At 44.6% G+C, this 20,582-nt stretch overlaps 1 protein-coding gene and 1 pseudogene across 2 annotated transcripts in view; one reads left to right on the forward strand and one right to left on the reverse strand.

The window, feature by feature from the left end:
- The window catches only part of LOC310753702 (inositol polyphosphate 5-phosphatase OCRL-like), a gene marked incomplete at both ends in the record, with an annotated part of 328,447 nt that overhangs the window by 281,231 nt on the left and 26,634 nt on the right, over positions 1 to 20,582 (reverse strand).
- LOC310753821 (E3 ubiquitin-protein ligase RNF4-like) lies at positions 15,086 to 15,841 on the forward strand (annotated as a pseudogene). The gene has a single exon. The product of its transcript is annotated as an E3 ubiquitin-protein ligase RNF4-like (transcript).

Below are 20,582 nucleotides of genomic sequence, written 5' to 3' on the forward strand. Positions count from 1 at the left end.
GACTTAGAGTCAGTCATCCATACCCTGTATGCACCTTTTTCGTACCCCATGAACAAACCATGTGCCCCACGCTTCCCAAGCTTGTTGCTCTGTGGGGTGTGTACCACATGTCAGAACCAAAGATTCTCATGTGCTTGACGTAAGGTTTCTTACCAAACATCTTCTCATAGGGAGTACAACCAATAGGTGATGACAGTCTGCGATTATAAGTGTAAACGAACGTGGACAGAGCCTCCCCCCAATACTTCTCAGGGAGATTGGCATCATGCAACAAGGTTTTCAGGCCTTGAAGCAAAGTCTGATTTGCTCGCTCCGCAAGTCCATTCATTCATGGCGATCTAGGCGTTGACAAGTCATGCTGGATTCCCTTCTCAGTCAGGAAAGCTTCAAACTGCTGAGAAGTGAATTCCCCGCCTCGATCAGTAAAGAGACTGCCAATACGTTTACTGTGAACATTCTCCAACCAAGCACAGAATGCCTTGAACCTAGGAAACGCTTGTGATTTCTGCTCGAGCATAAACACATGAATGTACCTGGAAAAAGAATCAATTAGAACCATGAAGTACCTTGCTCCACCCAAAGAGGGCGTAAGTGGACCAACCAGGTCTGCGTGGACTAGCTGGTAGGGTTTGGAAGCCTGCCTGCTAGACTCCTTGCCTTTTGGTGCAACCTTCACCTTGTTCTCTGCACAAGATACACATTTCATGTGAAACTTACAGGGTTTGATGTTCAAACCCTGAACCAACTCAGGCATCTTGACCAGCGCTTGCCAAGACATGTGACAAAATCTTCGATGTGCCTCGTGAATGCATCCTGCATGAAGAACTTTGTTAGTTTGGGCAACACAACAAGAATCAACATTAGACACAACAGCACCATTGTCATCATAAGTTATACAGAACAAACCATCTATAAACTTTGCATGCAAAATGTCCTCTTTGCCTTTCCTGATGACACAGACGCTCCTCTTGAAGGAAATCTCAAAACCACGCCCAGTCAGCTGTGGGACACTGAGCAAATTGTCTGCAGCACCTGGAACATAAAGTACATCTTTGATGGTTGTGTGCAGACTTGCCAGTCTCACAGTCCCTTCTCCTGTGATTCGCAACGTCTTTCCATCTGCCTGGTGGATCTCTCCATCTTGAGGGGTGAAGGAGATAAACAGATGCTTATCTTTTGCCAGATGGCGGGTGCATCCAGAATCTACAATAAATCTGGCCTTGGCCTTTGGAGCAGCTTTTCTGGCAAGCAAAACCTTGTCTTCCACCGGCGTGGGCTTTTGCTGCTTGCCCCCCTGCTCCTGGCCATCAAACTTGCCTTCGGCTTTTGGAGAAGCAGTGCCAGCAAACAAAGCCTTGTTTTTCCCTGGCTTGGGCTTTCCACCCCCCCTCTGCTTTGGGCCATCTGCAGGCATCTGTCTCTGTTTACTTCTGGCCTTCCGGCCTCTGCAAAGATGACCTTGGCTCTCATGGGAAAGAGAGCTCTCAGCTGCCGACTCCTTGGCTCCCCCTGGAGGCTGGAATGCTGCCTGGGATGAAATCACAGTCAGCTCCCCCTGCAGCTTGCAACCGGTGCCCTCGGCATCCCTGCATACACTCTCATTCTGGGAAACAGCCAGGATCTCCGATGCAGTCAAACTCTGGGCTGGGATGACCGGCAGATGGGTTATCTTCAAAGCATTCCACATCTGACGTGCAGTCGTGTTGCCAGCTAGCGTGGCAATTTCCTCCAGAGAGACGGATAAGACAATTACGCCTATGGCCCTTGAATCTTGGGCCCTCCATCTATCTGTCAGAGGAACTGGAGGGGCTTCAGACACAGTATGCCACACTCCAAACTGTCGTAGTAGACTCTCACAGCAACTTGCCCAAGTCTCATAATTGTGCCTGTTTAACTTTGGGCACTCAGTGCCATCATCTGAGGCTTGTAAAAACTCCATTCCAGGGTTTTACTTGAGCCGTGAGCCTTTTTCACTTCAGAGGCTCCTTATCTTGGCTACTCATAAATCTTGAGGCCTGCTTGGCTCGACTCCCAGGCCAATTAGCCGGCCGGAGTTCAAAGAGACTTTGCCGCGGCAACGAAAAGCCTTGACTTTTCCACACATACCTCAGCAATCTGTCGCAGTCTTACTCTCCTGTAAGTGCCGTGAATCTGGGCCCATAGCCTGTTGTTGGGATACTGCCAGGGAGACAAAGTCCATCATGACTCCACAAGCCGTCTCCGGACGTCCATCGACCTCCCATAGAAACGCAGTATCAATCAATTAGCGACATGAGCTCCAGAAATAGCTTGCCACATTCCAAAGCTGATGCACGCTCTATCAGCGGATAGAGTGATGATAGAGTGATGGTTCAGTGGTGAACCATGGCATCTCAAATTCCGCAAGGCTTCACGCCAGTGTGACCAAACCAGTTGCACTCCCCTAAATCCATCTAAATGTTATGGGGGGGGGATTTGCCCCACTTAAGTTGCACTTTATAGCTCAAGAGGGCCCCTCTGGCTGATAATAATATAGTAGCACAGAAGACGCATCACAGAACAACTTGCAAAGCAAAATGACATGTAGTTGGTCCACCACAATTGCAATATTATTGCATCCTTCAGGAATGGTGTGTCCAGCTCCATCTCAGTCATCATCCAGGCACGTTGTGGAGCTGCCTGGATGAGAGATGGGCATCTTCGGCCAGTCAGGGGTGAAGAGCTGGCAAGATCCCCTGTACTGAGCAGAAAAGCAAACTCCTTGGCCTCCGAGATCTCTCCCAACTCTCAGCAGCCCTCACTGTGAGCCATACTAGAGGAATCATAGAATCATAGAATCATAGAGTTGGAAGAGACCACAAGGGCCATCGAGTCCAACCCCCTGCCAAGCAGGAAACACCATCAGAGCACTCCTGACATATGGTTGTCAAGCCTCTGCTTAAAGACCTCCAAAGAAGGAGACTTCACCACACTCCTTGACAGCAAATTCCACTGTCGAACAGCTCTTACTGTCAGTAAGTTCTTCCTAATGTTTAGGTGGAATCTTCTTTCTTGTAGTTTGGAACCATTGCTCCGTGTCCGCTTCTCTGGAGCAGCAGAAAACAACCTTTCTCCCTCCTCTATGTGACATCCTTTTATATATTTGAACATGGCTATCATATCACCCCTTAACCTCCTCTTCTCCAGGCTAAACATGCCCAGCTCCCTTAGCCGTTCCTCATAAGGCATCGTTTCCAGGCCTTTGACCATTTTGGTTGCCCTCCTCTGGACACGTTCCAGTTTGTCAGTGTCCTTCTTGTACTGTGGTGCCCAGAACTGGACACAGTACTCCAGGTGAGGTCTGACCAGAGCAGAATACAGTGGCACTATTACTTCCCTTGATCTAGATGCTATACTCCTATTGATGCAGCCCAGAATTGCATTGACTTTTTTAGCTGCCGCGTCACACTGTTGGCTCTTGTCAAGTTTGTGGTCAACCAAGATTCCTAGATCCTTTTCACATGTACTGCTCTCAAGCCAGGTGTCACCCATCTTTTATTTGTGTCTCTCATTTTTTTTGCCCAAGTGCAATACTTTACATTTCTCCCTGTTAAAATTCATCTTGTTTGTTTTGGCTCAGTTCTCTAATCTGTCAAGGTCGTTTTGAAGTGTGATCCTGTCCTCTGGGGTGTTAGCCACCCCTCCCAGTTTGGTATCATCTGCAAATTTGATCAGGATGCCCTTGAGTCCATCATCCAAGTCGTTGATAAAGATGTTGAATAAGACCGGGCCCAAGACAGAACCCTGTGGTACCCCACTAGTCACTCTTCTCCAGGATGAAGAGGAACCATTGATGAGCACCCTTGGGGTTCGGTCAGTCAGCCAGTTACAAATCCACTGAGTGGTAGCATAGTCAAGACCGCATTTTACCAGCTTCTTTACAAGAATATCATGGGGCACCTTGTCAAATGCCTTGCTGAAATCAAGGTAGGCTACATCCACTGCGTTCCCTTCATCTACCAGGCTTGTAATTCTGTCAAAAAACGAGATCAGGTTAGTCTGACATGACTTATTTTTCAGAAATCCATGCTGACTATTGGTGATCACAGCATTCCTTTCTAGGTGCTCACAGACTGTTTGCTTAATGATCTGCTCCAGAATCTTCCCTGGTATTGATGTCAGACTGACTGGGCGGTAATTATTTGGGTCCTCTCTTTCCCCCTTTTTGAAAATAGGGACAACATTTGAATTTTGTCCTGCTTTTGCTGAGCTACAACAAAGGAGCGCACCCCCAGGGGGCCATGATGTGGTAACCCTGGCGAAGCATTGCAGAGCAACTGAGAAAGCAGAATGATGTTTGTGTGGACAGTCCATTAGAAAGCTGCACTATTATTGCATCGATAGCACATTGCAGAATACGGCCCCCCTCCGTGCAAAAACATCCGTCTGGTGGGACAGTAGCTTTCATTTCGGAGGTTGTGGTTTTACATCTTCCTATTTGTTTATTTATTTATTTATTCAAAATTATTTATTTATTTCATAAAATTTATACACTACCAGATGGTAGGAAACATCAAAGCCGTTTACAGAAAGATAAAACCATAAAATCAGGAAAAACCTACAGTACATCAAACGCTGAAGAAATGAATACCAGAATAGATCGGAACTCACTCCCAAGGTAAGGGGAAGAGACATGGCTAAGATGGCAGGACAGCTTACTCTATGGTGTTAACCCCTTCATGCACTAATTAGACTGAAGCATGTTGGTTATATGAGACTGGTTATCCCACACAACATGCTCTCACGCAACCCATGCCCTCCAACTGAAAACCCATTTCCTGGACAATATCAACATTGTGTTTTGTGCCTGTGAACTGCACAGTGAATATTTTTATTAGAAACGAAAACAGCCCGGTGTTTCAGCTTCTCAGAGTTGTTTTATTCAGTGCGCTGCTACAGCTTGTCACACCCAAATCCTCCAAAGGAATCTGCCAAAGTGCTTTTCCAGGCAAAAGGGGGCAGAGGGAGAGAAACCAAGAACCTCAAATTCACTAGACCAGGGATGGGGAATTGTGTGGCCCTCTAGATGTTGTTGGATTCCATCACCCCTGACCGTCGGCCATGTTGGCTGAGGCAGAAGGCCATTGGATCTGGCAATATCTGGGAGCCCACAAGATTCCCAGCCTTCGCCCTACACAAACAACCAGGCACTCAGCTGTGAGGCACGCCTCTTACCGGAGGGAGGGTCACTCCAGAGGCAGCTGTGGCATGAGGGTGCTGGATCATGTCTTTGTGGGCACATCTGAGGATTAAAGAGGACCCCCTAGGAAGCATGCTTGGAGATCTTCCTTACCAGGTGGCTCTCTGGCAAAAGCAGAACAGTACTAACGGCCATATGGAACCACACCTCAAAGCTGGATCAGACTTCCCAGATCCTGTAGCCTACATCAGGAGGAAGACTGGGGCAGCGGGGCCTAGAGTGGGAGTCAGAGCTGCTCTTAGGGCTGCATGTCTGAAGCATGGGCAGAAATCTTTGGGTGTGAGGTTGCATGGGGCTGTTTCTGTGTTTTGGTGATGCCAAGCCGCCAGCCAGCCAGAGGCAGGCAACCAACTGGCTTCAGGGGCAAGCTCCTTTGCAAAGCCAGTCTGACTTCACCGAATGCAATGGCAGAGTGACCATTTGGCCCGTGTTCTGCTTCACTGTGAGATGGCGTGTGTTCCTCAACCCAGAGAACCTCTCGTTCAACGTCAAGTTGGTCTAAGGAAGGAAAGCATAAGAGTTAGTCTTGAATCCCCCCCCACACACATGTGCTGGGAGATGCCTGCACACCGCACATGTAAAGCACATCTCCTCCCACCCACACCCAAAAAGTCCTGGGAACAATGGTTTGTTAAGGGTGCTGGGAATCGTAGCAGTGTGAAAGAGGGGATGGAATGGTGAATACACAGCCCTGCTGAACGCAGAGGGATTTAGCTTTGGAGATAACACATGCATGACCACAATCTTCATGTGAGTTCCTGGTGACCTTCATTTTTATTTATTTTTTTCAAAAAAATTTATTAGTTTTCCACAAATTTTAACCACACAAACAGACAAACAAACAAACATCCTAACCTTATTAAAACCAATCTAATTAACATTGTTAAGCAACGTCCTCGTATCCCCTTGGTTGAATTTCAGTGTATATCATTTTACTGGTTTTCCAAAACCTATATTCTCATAAAATTAACTTGGTCACATAACATCTTTCTTTCTTTCCTAAGAAGTTTCATCATATAATTTATCACATTACATATTTAAATCCTAAGCCTATCTGATATTTGCAAGCTTTTCCAATTAATTTATCTTAACATATTTAACCAAATAATCATTAAATTTCGTCCATTCTTCCTGGTAGTCGTCCTCCTTCTGATCATGGACTCTTCCAGTCAGGTCGGCTAGCTCCAAAAAGTCCATCATCTTCATCTGCCAGTCTTCCACTGTTGGTATTTCTTGTGACCTTCAGCTTAAACACAAACTGCTCTGAAGTGAGAAAAATCCATCACACTCAAACATTCCTGCACAAAGCTGCCCATGGCAAGGTTGCAACACAGGTTGCAACCCTGGAGATTCTGATGTGCAGGAATGGTTTCCTTGAGGGCATGTGCCATAGGGTACCAAACCCACCTTCTATGTTTTGAAGCCCAAGAGTTAAGAGATGAGGAGTCCACCAAACCCCAGCTCAAGCTGGGGGTTGGACTGGAAGGGAGACAAGCTAATGTCCCCAGAATTGGGGGGAAGCTTGGCTAATTTCCAGGTCTAACTGAATGGCACCATGATGTGTGGTCCTCTGATGCATGAGAAAGCTCAGAAGGTAAGAAGAGGTCTTTTCTCCCCACTCCTGATTTCAACAGGTGGCTTGAAGCGTCCACATGGACGGACGGACGGGGGGACACACACACACACACACCCCAGCATGGCTTCAACTTTTAGCACAAAAAGTCTTCAGCCAGATGTCATGGAACCCTTGGGCAGGGGCAACTTATCATTTTATTGATTTTCCATAACAAACAATTAAAAAGGCGGCCAATCTTGCAAAGGAGTGTTGCCATTTAAACTGCTGGTGTGACGTAGGAACCCGAACAAAGAAAAGGAACCAACTACCCAGAGTCTGCTTCCGATTGCCCTTGTTCTCCACCTCCCTCTATCCTAATCAGCCGCAAACAAGAGTTCAGATTTGAAAGGCTTGTTATCACCTCATTCCCTTCAATTAGCCAGCTGCTCTGGCAGATGACATCAGTTCCTTCCCGCTCCCAATATTCCTGCTCCTAACCTGGTTAGCCATAGCCCGGAAGCTGAATCTCAGGGGAACGCCTTTGGGCTCATCTTTTCTGGGCCTCTTCTCCCCCTCAGGAAGGGGTGCTTGGCTCCTGGCCTGTGAAATGCGCTCAAAATGTAAAGATGCCTTCTTTCCAGGGAGCCAAGGGAGAAGGGGGAAATTTGAAATACCTCCAAACCTTCCCACGTCAGAGATGCAGGAGTTGCGTCACCTCCAACTTCCTCAGGGATGAAGCAGCTTCAAATATATAAAAGGATGTCACATAGAGGAGGGAGAAAGGTTGTTTTCTGCTGCTCCAGAGAAGCGAACACGGAGCAATGGTTCCAAACTACAAGAAAGAAGATTCCACCTAAACATTAGGAAGAACTTCCTGACAGTAAGAGCTGTTTGACAGTGGAATTTGCTGCCAAGGAGTGTGGTGGAGTCTCCTTCTTCGGAGGTCTTTAAGCAGAGGCTTGACAACCATATGTCAGGAGTGCTCTGATGGTGTTTCCTGCTTGGCAGGGGGTTGGACTCGATGGCCCTTGTGGTCTCTTCCAACGCTATGATTCTATGATTCTATGAAAACGAAACATCCCACCTGGGCACGGTTTCTGAGAGAGCAACAGCAGAAGACCCAGACTCTGGCAAGATGAGCATTTGCCCAGTGGATTCTGGCCGGTCCATGAGGGCAGACAAGGGATGGCTGCAGTGGCCGCCAGCCCCTTCCCACTCCATCTCAGATACAGAACGCATTTGCTCTGCCACTCCTTGGCTCTGGCGCCACCTACTGTTGGCCTCCTTGCCTTCCACCCTCCCAGTCCCAATGAGCACCATCCACCCCTGGTCCAGAGGCGCAGAGCAGTAGTTAGGTGATCTTGCGCCCCAGCAGAACCGTCCAGATTGCGCCCCCAGCCACGGACAAGTTAGCTCTTCTTTCTGCCTCTCCTCCACACACCCCCAACCATTCAATTCACCCTGGAAATACAAGTATCGAAAAGTAAAATGTTAGAGGTTTCCCCCCACCCCATAGCAATATAATTTGATTCAGCTAGCTGGTCAGTCTACTTTCGGTTTCACTCCTGGCTCCTTGTTAAATTAATACTGCATCAGAAACCCCCCAAGCAGATATCCAAAGTTATTTGGCATTTCTCCAGTTGTTAATGAGATGTTTCTTCTAGTCCAAGGGAGTCTTTTGATCTTCTTCCAGGAAACCAAGAGTCGAAAGCCTTGATTTTCCTTTTCTTCTTTTCCCAGTCATTTCCACACAGTTAGTCTTTATTAGAGTTATTAAAACCTTATTATATTAACAAATGCAATTTTTTTAGTCTCCCTTGCTTTCCTGCTGACCTTCAGCTTAAAGACAAACTGCTCTGGAGTGAGAAAAATCCATCACACTCAAAAAGCCCAGCTGGAGGGACCTGGAAGTGTGCGCGGAAGAGCAATTTTGTAGTGGGTTTGTTGCACAGAAGAAGCTGAGCACCCGATTTAAACAAAAAATAAATAAACAATGTAGTATGTAATATGCATAGCATGTATCCAGGAAAAATAGAGCTTGCAAATTTTCTAATACACATGGGTCATCACTTCTTATTGCTGAGAATAAATTGAGGATCTTGTGTGACATTGTAATGATTCTGATTCTGATTATATTTAGACCCCACCCACCCAGCTGGGATTCTCCAACCACAATTGTATATTGCCACAGAAAGAAATATTAAAAATTAAGAAGTTTCGTTGTTTGCCCACAAATCTTTCCCTATAGACCAATATTTGGATTCTTCTTGAACATTCTACACAGTTTGAGGAAGTTCCAGGCAGCTGTAAAAGTTATAAACAGTTCCATGAAGTTTTAAAAAGTGCTCATAGTTATGAGTAGTAACGTTACATGTACGATGTTTCCAACTTTTCATTTTGGGGCAACCTTTTTCCATAACTGAGAATACTTAGTCCCTTTTCCAGTGTTTCTAAGCAAAAGTGCATCCCTTTATGATACAGGAAACTCTTTTGGGGGAAGAAAAGAAAATTCCACAAGTCATACCCCTAGTGCCCACACAAACACACAGACACGCCTTCTTGGCACTGCCTGCTTTCATCCACTTGCCTTGGGATATGTGTAGAGGGTGCTTCTGAGCATGTACAAAGTACCCCCCCACACACATACGAAAACCCTATCTCTACCGGCTTATCACACAGCTCACCCATGAGCATGCCTGAGTCTGGATGTGCAACTGGAGAGGGTGAGGGATGTGTAGAAAAACAGTCGCCCTGAACCAAATTGGAAAATTGCAATGGATAGAGGGGGGGGGAGGATTAGATTCTCAATTATACTCTCTATTGCTTCATGTAGGTTACCAATGGAACCCCTGAAAAAGATATGGCACACAAACGATTCCCAAGGATGGGAATGAAATTTGGGAATTGCAGCCCTTAAAATTTGCTTCCAGATTTCTTTGGGGAAACTCCTTGAAATTATTGCACGGATGGGAGAGCAGGAGCTGGTCACTCGCGCATGCGCCTGGCAGGGACCTGGCCTCGTCGTGAGCAGCAGAGCTTCCAGCCGTGGGGCTCACGGCGGACTCCCGAGAAGGGCACGGAGACTGCAGCGCCTGCTGTCGCTTACTCCAAAGTAAGTGTGTACGCACTTACCTGGGACTAGTTGGCCCGATCTGACTCAGTGCACTTACTTCTGAGTAGACATTTAGGGGAGGGGGTGAAATGTTGCGTGTGCCTGTTGCGCCAACAAGGAGAGGGAGCTTTCTTGCAGGAAAATCGCCAGGAAAGTGTTATGATTACACCTGTTGCTTGAGAGAACTGCCAGCACGCAAGGAGGCAAGGTGCGCGCCCAAAGGGTGGCAGACCCGTGTATGCCTGCGCGTGTGTGAATGTGAAGTTGCGTGCCGTGGGCGAGAGACGAGACCCGCAGCCAGGGAGAAAGTGTGGCTCCCACAGGCTGGAAGGGCTGTGTGTTTTCTCATGGGAAGCGTGCAATGCAGGGAAGAGGCGCTTGCCCTCCGAGGATGCAGCAGGACATGATACAAGATGGAGCGCGCCAGGCACAGACGGCAGCAGAGGCTCCCTCCGAAAGCGAGGGGCGGGGATTCGTCTTCTGAGGGTATAGGCAGCAAGGAGCCAAAGACAGCTCCTGAGCGTGCAAAGGGAAGGCAGGGTGGTGTGGCGGATAGAGAGCTCGCCTGAGACCTGGGAGGCTGAACGTGGGGGCCGACCTGATCTTACTCAGAGCCTGCAGTTCTATGATTCTTGGAGAGCAAGAGAAGAACTTTTCCCTACCCACTTTCTCAATGCCATCCATATTTTTTTAAAAAAATCTTATATATATCGTACAACAGATCTTCTCATCTTATACAATATTTTAGACTTCCGTCAACACCTCTGATGATTTCCCATTCTTTATCACTTATTCTGCATTTCTTAATTTCTAGATTACATTTACCGTAATTATCCTTAACTAATAATGCTTTTCGTAGACTTTCTTGCAGTATTTCAAACTATCCACCTTACCAAACTTCTTGCAGTCCTACTAGCGTAATCTGTTCATCACAATTACTTTTCAAATAGTTCATATATTTACTCCAGTCTTCTATGAATCTCTGATCCCGCAGGTTTCGAATCCTTCCTGTTAATTTATCTAATTCTGCATAGCCCATCAACTTCACCCTCCATTCTTCTTTCGTTGGTAGTTCTTCTTGCTTCCATTTTTGTGCCAATAATATTCTTGCTGCAGTCATTGCATATAACAACAACTTACAATCCTGTCTATTAATATCATCTCCTACAATGCCAAGTAAAAATGCTTCTGGTTTCTTAATCAATGTCTGTTTCAACATCTTTTTCATCTCGTTATATATCATTTCCCGGAAGCTTTTCACTTTTTTAAATCCCCACCACATGTGATAAAAAGGGCCTTCCTTTTCTTTACATTTCCAACATGTATTACTTATTTTATACATTTTAGCTAATTTTACTGGGGTGATATAACACCTATACATCATTTTCATCACATTTTCTTCCAAAGCATTGCATGCGGTAAATTTTAATCCTTCCTTCCACAGTTTCCCCCAATCTTTTAACTGTATATTATACACAAAATCTTTGGCCCAGTGTATCATAACCGACTTTACCTCTTCATCTTTCAAATGCCATTCAAGCAGCAATTTATACATTTTAGACAAAAAAAAAATAATTATTATTCAATACATCAATTTCAAATTTTGATTTGTTATCATCAAATCCTTTCCCCCTCAAATCCTGTTTAAACATTTCATTGACTTGGCAATAGTGCAGCCAATCACTTACATATTCTTTAACCTAAAAGAATAACCACTTTAACCCAAGTGGTTAGCACGCTGTCCACCAGCCCAAAGAGTGCTGGATTGTCTGTGTGCCGCTTGTTCGCTTATGGTAGTCTGTTGTATCATACACAGAGCTACTCTCTCAACCGGAAAGGAGAGTAGAACACTTCAAAATGAATAAATTAATCAGCCACAGGTTTGCTTGATCTATAAGTGATACGTTGTGGTCTTAATATTGATCCCTTAATTGGTCTAGGGGTTTTCAATTCAGCTATGCAGTTGTTCCTCGCAATATTGACTTGATAAAATGCTTATGACCCTGAGAGGTAGTGCCTGGCCCATGGTCACTCAGTGAGCTTCATGGCCTGCTGTGGATTTGGACCCTGGTCTGCCCAGTCTTAGTTCAACACTCTTAGCACTACCTTTTACTGAAGAAAATAAACTTGTTCAGAAACAGCATAGTCAAAGAGCATACACCGAGTGCTCCTAGCAGCCTTCTTAGTCTTCCCAGAGGCACAGCTCTTAGTTACTGATTAACTGGAGTCCTGGAGCCGCTCCGTCTGCAACAACACAACATACTGGTTGAGACACACACACTCTACACACAGACTGAGGCCCACAGAGATGGCTGGTTACATTTATAGGGAACCCAAGATGAGTCCCGAGTCACAGTGACCCAGCATTTGACTGCTAACACTTAGGCTTGACAGATTTGTGTAGCCCTCGTAGGCCGCGCTGCCTAGGCCTGGCCTGCTTCTGCTCTCAAGAACCTTTGTCTCCTGACAAAACCTCAGCCCTGTCCTTAAGCGCTTAGCCATCTTCTGGGTTCTTGGGACAGGAGCATGCAGCTAAAGTGTCCCATCCTTGCTGCTCCTCACCAGTTCAGAGTCAGGCAGGTCTTTGGCCAATTTGTGGCGATGCATCGACTTTGATGTGATCGAGAGAAGTGAAGCTACTGTGGAACCATTGCTCTGCCAAGTCCTCAAGGGGCGGTACAGAGTTCCCCTCCCTCCCACTTAGTCCCACAGGCACGCTGAGAGGCAGGGACTGGGCATTCAGTGAGCTTCACGCCTAGTGTGGATTTGGACCCTGGTCTGCCCAGTCTTAGTTCAACACTCTTGCCACTACCTGTCAGAGGAACTGGCAAAAAGCCACAGGAAAAGATTTTGCAAGGATACAACAGTCTCTCAATCTGTGCACTTTTGCCCATGCTAGACCCCAGCAATGCTTATGCAGCTGCAGTAAAAGAGCCAGGATGCTTCCTTGGATGTTTGAGCATGGGCCATACTGGAGATCTAACTCCTTTCTGTGTCTCTCCTCCTGCTGTAGGTCCGAGGGCGGCTTCCAAAGAAGCTACTGGGTAAGTTTGTTTTACTTAAAGTCTTTGGAAAAGAGGTGGACAATATTGATGCTGCTTCTGTGCAGTCGCTTTGACTGTGAGCCCGATCGAGATGCACAACAGTGCACTGCCGCCTTGGGCACACGAGAAGCTATGGAGGGATCATGCAACTTTTTGTTCTTTTCAAAGTTTGCACTTCAAGACTTTTATTTTTTTTAAAAATCCCCTTTGCAAATTCGAGAAGTTTCCCCATGTTGTGCCTCAGCATTTGACGCTGCTTCTGTGCAGCCTCACCAGTGCACTGTGCTCACTAGAAGGACTCCCTTAATAATCCATTCTTTGCCAAACTCATTTTGGCACCAATGCTCTCCCTGATAACAACAACAACGATTTATTATTTATACCCCGCCCATCTGGCTGGGCTACCCCAGCCACTCTGGGCGGCTTCCAACAAAATATGAAAATATAGTAATCCATCAAACATTAAAAGCTTCCCTAAACAGGGCTGCCTTCAGATGTCTTCTAAAAGTCTGGTAGTTGTTGTTCTCTTGGACATCTGGTGGGAGGGTGTTCCACAGGGCAGGTGCCACCACCGAGAAGGCCCTCTGCCTGGTTCCCTGTAACTTGGCTTCTTGCAGCGAGGGAACCTCCAGAAGGCCCTTGGAGATGGACCCAGGTGTCCGGGCAGAACAATGGGGGTGGAGACGCTCCTTCAGGTATACTGGACCGAGACCGTTTAGGGCTTTAAAGGTCAGCATCAACACTTTGAATTGTGCTCAGAAACGTACTGGGAGCCAATGTAGGTCTTTCAAGACCAGTGTTATGTGGTCTCGGCAGCCGCTCCCAGTCACCAGTCTAGCTGCCGCATTCTGGATTCATTGCAGTTTCCGAGTCACCTTCAAAGGTAGCCCCATGTAGAGCACATGGCAGTAGTCCAAGCGGGAGATAACTAGAGCATGCACCACTCTGGCCAGACAGTCTGCAGGCAGGGAGGGTCTCATCCTGCGTACCAGATGGAGCTGGTAAACAGCTGCCCTGGACACAGATTTGACCTGCGCCTCCGTGGACAGCTGAAGGAGAAAAATAATCATTTCCTTAATAACAATTTAAATAGCGTATTTAACTAAAACAATAAAATTATAGCATATGTATCCATGTTTGTTAACTGATGTGGTTAAACGTGGGGGATTTTTGTTAAAAAAACCCCAAAAAGACTTAGACTGAGTTTTAGCACACATGAAAGACTTAAAACAAATGCTTCTTTCCTGATGAATAGCCTTTGGACTATAATGTAACTTAAATAGAAAACTATCTTTAGAAAGATCTTTCCTCCAAAAGCATTTTATTTTAAAAATCCAATTAAAAAAAAAACAGATTTTTTAATTATTCTTTTTTAAATCATTGATTTTTATCCACCCTGTTGGGTGTACACATTGAATGTGTCATACCTGGAAAATACCTCTTGCAAGAGCAGCCATAGGAGGTGCGCTCTAGTAGAGGCAACGCCAATGAATTTCATTTAAGATTTCCCATCGTCCTCAGCTTGGCTATGTGCCCTGGTTCTTCTTGAAGAAGAGACATTCATCATGAGTTCTTCCCTTCTCCTTATCAGACTCTTGTATAAAGAGGACTGTCAAGGTAGGGAAAGATGCTCCACCTCGGAATAATCCTAATTGTTTTAGCTAATCTCTTGGCTGAAAGATAGAAAACGAATCTTTGTGTGCCTGCTTCTTAGCCTAATCCTGTTTCTTCCCACGTGAATGCAGTTCTATAGAGTAACACGAAAGACACCCTAACTCAGGCTTCCTCAACCTCGGCCTGTCCGATGTTTTGAGACGACAATTCCCATCCTCCCTGACCACTGGTCCTGCTGGCTAGGGATCATGGGAGTTGTAGGCCAAAAACATCTGGAGGGCCGAGGTTGAGGAAGCCTGCCCTAACTCCTCAAGATGCTGAACTTGCTCCAGCTTCGGAGTACCTGCTATAAAAGAGACAACTCTAAGAAAGTCACGGTGCTCCAAAGCGTCACCAGTTGCATCAAGTTGCTTTAGAGAGAGCATTCATCATCATCCTTATCACATTACAGAATTGCTTGGCGACTAAGCAGGGAGCAGCACACAGAGATAAGGGGGGAAGCAAGTACTCTGCAGCCTGTGCCTCTCCCATCCCTGTGCATCATGAGTTCAACAAGTGCAGAATGTAATGCAACCCAGCACAGCAACAGCAAGAGGGGCAGTCGCAACACCTCCGCAAGACCTCCTCATACTCTGGGCAAGATGATGGTGGGAACTGCTTCTGAACCCTGTATCCCCTCCTCCTCCTCCGCCTCCTCCTCCCTGCCACACAGCCTTAACGATAGAAGCATTGATGTGGAAGTAGTTGACCTCACTTGCGAAACTTCAGAACCTATAGCTGTTGATCTTACGCAAGACGACTCTCTTGTGCTTGTTGGAGAGAGTGGGCAGCAGCCCAATAGAGAGTTCAGACCTCAACCATTGTCTGACAGCCTCATATTTAGTGGTGGTGGTGGTGGTGATAGCAGACACACACAGAGTGGTGCTCTTGCCACTAGAAAGCTCCCCAGAGAAGTGGGAAGGAGGGAATTTGCAAGATCCTCAGGCACTTTGAGTTGTGGAATTTGCATAGACAGCTTTGCAGAGATTGTGCAAAGCGGACGGCTTATAGTGTCAACAACATGTGGCCACATCTTCTGTAGTCAGTGCCTCAGCAATTTATTAGGTATGCTAACTTTTGCCCAATTTGTAGGAGGAAACTCACTCCAAAGGAGTATCATCCAATTTATATGTGAAGACATGGGTGTTCCTGAACACAGTCTAATGTGGCCTTCATAAACATGAGTGAACTCCAAAGAACACACCAAGTACAGTATATATGACTTCAATATGACAGTTAGCAATTTCACTTTTTCCCAGTTGGCCTCCTTATAGTCCAGTTGTACTGTTTCAGCTTTGTTTTGCTTTAAGGTTTTTGCAGCCCACATTTTTTGAGGTCTGTAGACGTTTGAAGAACAGCTTGGAGGATATGTCTGCTGTTGCCACATTGCTTTGTGCCGATATCTCATTTCTGTTCTAGTTCTGTTGCTGCTTTGAGAAAAGACTGATGTCGAGTGAACTCATCTATTCAAGACTAGGCTAGTCATAGTCATCTATGATAATACAACCTGCAGCTTCTTTTTGCAATTTGCCTTGTAAAAAACCAAAGCCAACCACTCACCGGTGGAAGTCTGTTCCACATCTACTTGCTTTCTAGTGGCAAACCCCTCTTTCTGTTGATGTAGCCCTAATAAAGACCAAGGTTTATACAACACTGTGGCTCATTTCTAACGCTGCATGCATGAATGGTTTATTACAAAGAACTCTTGGTGGTCTGAGTCTTCTCTTGAAGAGAATACAGCCATCATGTTAGATCTGAGCAGCTTTCCCTGTCCAGGCATATGCTTAAGGAGCAGTTCATAGTGGAGTCCGTACCGAGGTTGCCACGTGGGGCAGAATCCAATGGAGATGAGCTAAGCCATTTATGTGAAACACTCCTCAAATGGTTGGCAGAGGATAAAGTAATTCTCTGCTTTTCAGAAATGCTTTGCTGTGGGGAAGCTGCATCCATAGGGCCATGTTTCAAGCAGCAAGCATGTAAGACTTGAACCTCGCATGATGAAGTCAACTTGAGTTGCGGTGACTCCCTTTCTCAGCCCTGTCACGTAGTCATAGTGGAACTATGAATGGCTTGACCTGTTGAACTTTGGGATGCTGCTGTACTAATAGGTCTAATTGCTTTAAAACGTTTTATGTTGATAACTCTTAAATGAAAGACTTTCTCTTAAATGTATTAAAAATGCCTTCCAGTAGCACCTTAGAGACCAACTAAGTTTGTTCTTGGTATGAGCTCTCGTGTGCATGCACACTTCTTCAGATACATGAGCACACAAAAGCTCATACCAATCACAAACTTAGTTGGTCTCTAAGGTGCTACTGGAAGGCATTTTTTTATTTCGTTTCGACTACGGCAGACCAACACGGCTACCTACCTGTATCTTAAATGTATGCCAGCCAATCTTCCGTTGGTAGAAAGCATGGGCTATCCAGCTAATCAGCAGCATCTCACCAGGCCTTAATCGGCTGCGGTGAGTCTCATAATATTTCCCCCCATGTTTCTTGTTTATTCGATTTTAAGGCGTCTCGTAACATAGTGAAACCTCACCCGTGACAGCTTGGAGGGCCAGTGTTACGCTTCCAGTTCAGCACTGGATTGAACACCTTTTTCAAAAGGGAGGCTTCCTTAGTCTCCCCGCAGCCTGCTGCAGGGGCCTAGCTGCACACACCCCATATTAGACTTGCACATAGCCTGGCAATCATGTGGCATGGTTAGGACTTCCACAGATGGCATTGTCTCCGTGAACATGGGCTGTGGGGATCAAATACTCTGTGCAAGGGGAAATCTGAATTTTTGAAGAAGTTGCATGAGACATTGTTGGACTACATGGAGTATAGCATCATTATGATGGGAGATATGAATGGAGTGGTGTCCACAAATATGGATATGTCACAAAGACAGGTAGTCACGAAAGACGGCAGACTGCCAAAAACCTTTTTTGACATAACTGACAACATGGATTTGATTGACATTTGGAGAACTAAGAACCCCTTGGGTAGAGAGGGAACTTTCTTCTCTGAAGCCAAAATGACATGGACAAGAATTGACCAAATTTGGATAACTAGAGGATTGGCTCCTAAAATTCGAAAAGCGGAAATTTGTCCTAAAACTTGCTCCGACCATAATGCTGTGAGAATGGAGATGAAATTAACACCAATTGGTTCCTTTAGATGGAGGATGAATGACACCTTGTTTAGAGATGCAGAGGTTACCAAGAAGGCCCAAAAAATCTTGAGAGACTATTTTGAGATAAATTTGAATACCACGGTTGAAAAAAGAGTAATTTGGGACGCTAGCAAAGTGGTCATGAGAGGGTTTCTGATTCAACAGAATGCAATAAAGAAGAGAACTTAAAATGAGAAAAAAGATAAAATTCTGGAGAAAATAAAAGAAGGAGAGAAGAAATTAAGAGCGAAACCAAAGTCGCAAGAGATTCTGAGAGAAATAAAGTTATATCAAGTACAATATATGAAAATGATAAATCAGGAAATAGAATGGAAAATTAAACAGATGAGACAAAAGACATTTGAATCGGCTAATAAATGTGGGAAACTGCTAGCCTGGCAGATGAAAAAAAGACAAAAATTAAACACCACCACAAATTTGGAAGTGGAAGGAAAGAATATACAGAATCCATTGGAGATTAGAAAGTGCTTCCAGAGATATTTTAAACAACTATATACACAAGGCCCACAGAAAGAGACTGATATAGACCAATTTTTAAGAACAAATGGATTACAAAAAATTTCTCAAGAAAATAAGTTAATGCTGAACTATAAAATAACGGAACAGGAGGTTGAAGGTGCCATCCAGAATATGCAGTTGGGCAAATCTCCAGGGCCGGACAGTTTAACCTCAAAATACTATAGATCTTTGAAAGATTGGTTAATTCAACCACTAAAGGAGGTTTGCAATGAAATTTTGGTGGGGAAAAAAGCGCCAGAGTCGTGGAAGGAAGCTTACATTACACTTATACCGAAAACTGAGTTTGAAAAAACCCAACTTAAGAACTACCGCCCCATATCCCTGCTTAATGTGGATTACAAAATCTTTGCAGATATATTGGCTAAAAGATTGAAAAAAGTTTTAGTTGAGGAGATACATAAAGACCAAGCTGGCTTTCTCCCGGGCAGACACTTGTCTGACAACACGAGAAATATAATTAACATTTTAGAGAAGCTGCAAGTGAACATTAATACTAAAGCAGTTTTGATATTTGTTGATGCGGAGAAAGCCTTTGATAATATTTCTTGGAGTTTTATGAAGAAAAATCTTCAGGGGATGGGGGTTGGTCAAGGTTTTGAAAATGGTATAGGTGCAATTTATTCAGAACAAAAGGCCAAATTGATTGTTAACAACGTGGTGACAGAAGAATTTAAGATGGAGAAAGGAACACGACAAGGCTGCCCAATTTCCCCTTTGCTTTTTATTTCGGTCCTGGAGGTATTGCTAAATATGATTAGAAGGGACCATCTGATCAAAGGTATTCAGGTCGGAGCTAAACAGTACAAACTTAAAGCTTTTGCAGATGATTTAGTATTGACATTACAGGAGCCAGAATCTAGTACCAAAAGAGTATTAGAACTGATTGAGGAATTTGGTCAAGTGGCAGGATTTAAGTTGAACAAGTTAAAGACTAAGGTTCTCGAGAAAAATTTAACACCAATTGAGAAAGAGAGGTTTCAGAAGGAGACGGGTCTAACATTAGTTAAGAAAGTAAAATACCTGGGGGTTAACATGACTGCTAAGAACTTGAATTTATTTAAAGATAACTATGAGAAATGCTGGTCAGAAGTGAAAAAGGATCTTGAAATATGGTCAAACTTGAAGCTTTCCTTGTTTGGTCGAATTGCTGTGATAAAAATGAATGTACTGCCAAGAATGTTATTTTTGTTTCAATCATTGCAAATTTTGGACAAAATGGACTGTTTCAAGAAGTGGCAGAGAGACATTTCTAGATTTGTCTGGTAGGGCAAGAAGCCCAGAATAAAATTTAAAATATTAACTGATGCAAAGGACAGAGGTGGATTTGCCCTGCCAGACCTTAAACTTTATTATGAATCAGCAGCATTTTGCTGGTTGAAAGAATGGCTGCTTCTTGAGAACACAGACATTTTGGATTTAGAAGGTTTTAATAACGTTTTTGGGTGGCATGCATATTTGTGGTATGACAAGGTTAAAGCACACAAAGCATTTAAAAACCATATTGTCAGAAGAGCATTGTTTAATGTCTGGATAAGATATGAAGACTTACTTGAAAATAAAACCCCAAGGTGGCTATCACCGATGGAGGCGAAGGTTCAGAAAAAGCTCAATATGGAGGCCAAATGGCCAAAACATTGGGAGATTTTGGAACAGGAGGGTGACAAACTGAAATTGCAGAGTTTTGAGAAATTAAAAGACAAAGTGCGAGATTGGCTTCATTATTATCAAATAAGGGAGGCTTACAATTTGGACAAAAAAAAAATGGTTTCCAGGTGGAAAAATCAAAATTGGAAACAGAACTGCTAGATCCCAAAACTAAGATATTATCAGGAATGTATAACTTGCTGTTGAAATGGAATACTCAGGATGAAACGGTTAAGAACTTTTTTTATGTATGCTACAACGGCAGCAAGAATACTTATAGCAAAGCACTGGAAGACACAAGATCTACCCACTCTGGAAGAATGGCAGATGAAGTTGATTGACTGTATGGGACTGGCAGAAATGACCGGCAGAATCCGCGACCAGGGAGAAAAGTCAGCAGAAGAAGATTGGAAGAAATTTAAGGACTATTTACAGAAATACTATAAAATTAATGAACCTTGAAAAGATGTTGGTTTGAGCTTTGGTGGTCTCTAGCTGTCATGATAAAGATAATGGGGACTAAAATTCTTTAAGTTATTATTTTTTTAAAAAAAAGTTGAATGAAAATAAGGCTTATTTTAAAAGGAATGTTGAGAGATTAGGATTTGCTGAATTAACAGGTTGAACTAGAGAACAAGAAGGGGAGGTATGAGG

This window comes from Podarcis filfolensis (assembly GCF_964270895.1).
Source record: "Podarcis filfolensis genome assembly, chromosome: W".
NCBI classification, from domain to species: Eukaryota; Metazoa; Chordata; class Lepidosauria; order Squamata; family Lacertidae; genus Podarcis; species Podarcis filfolensis.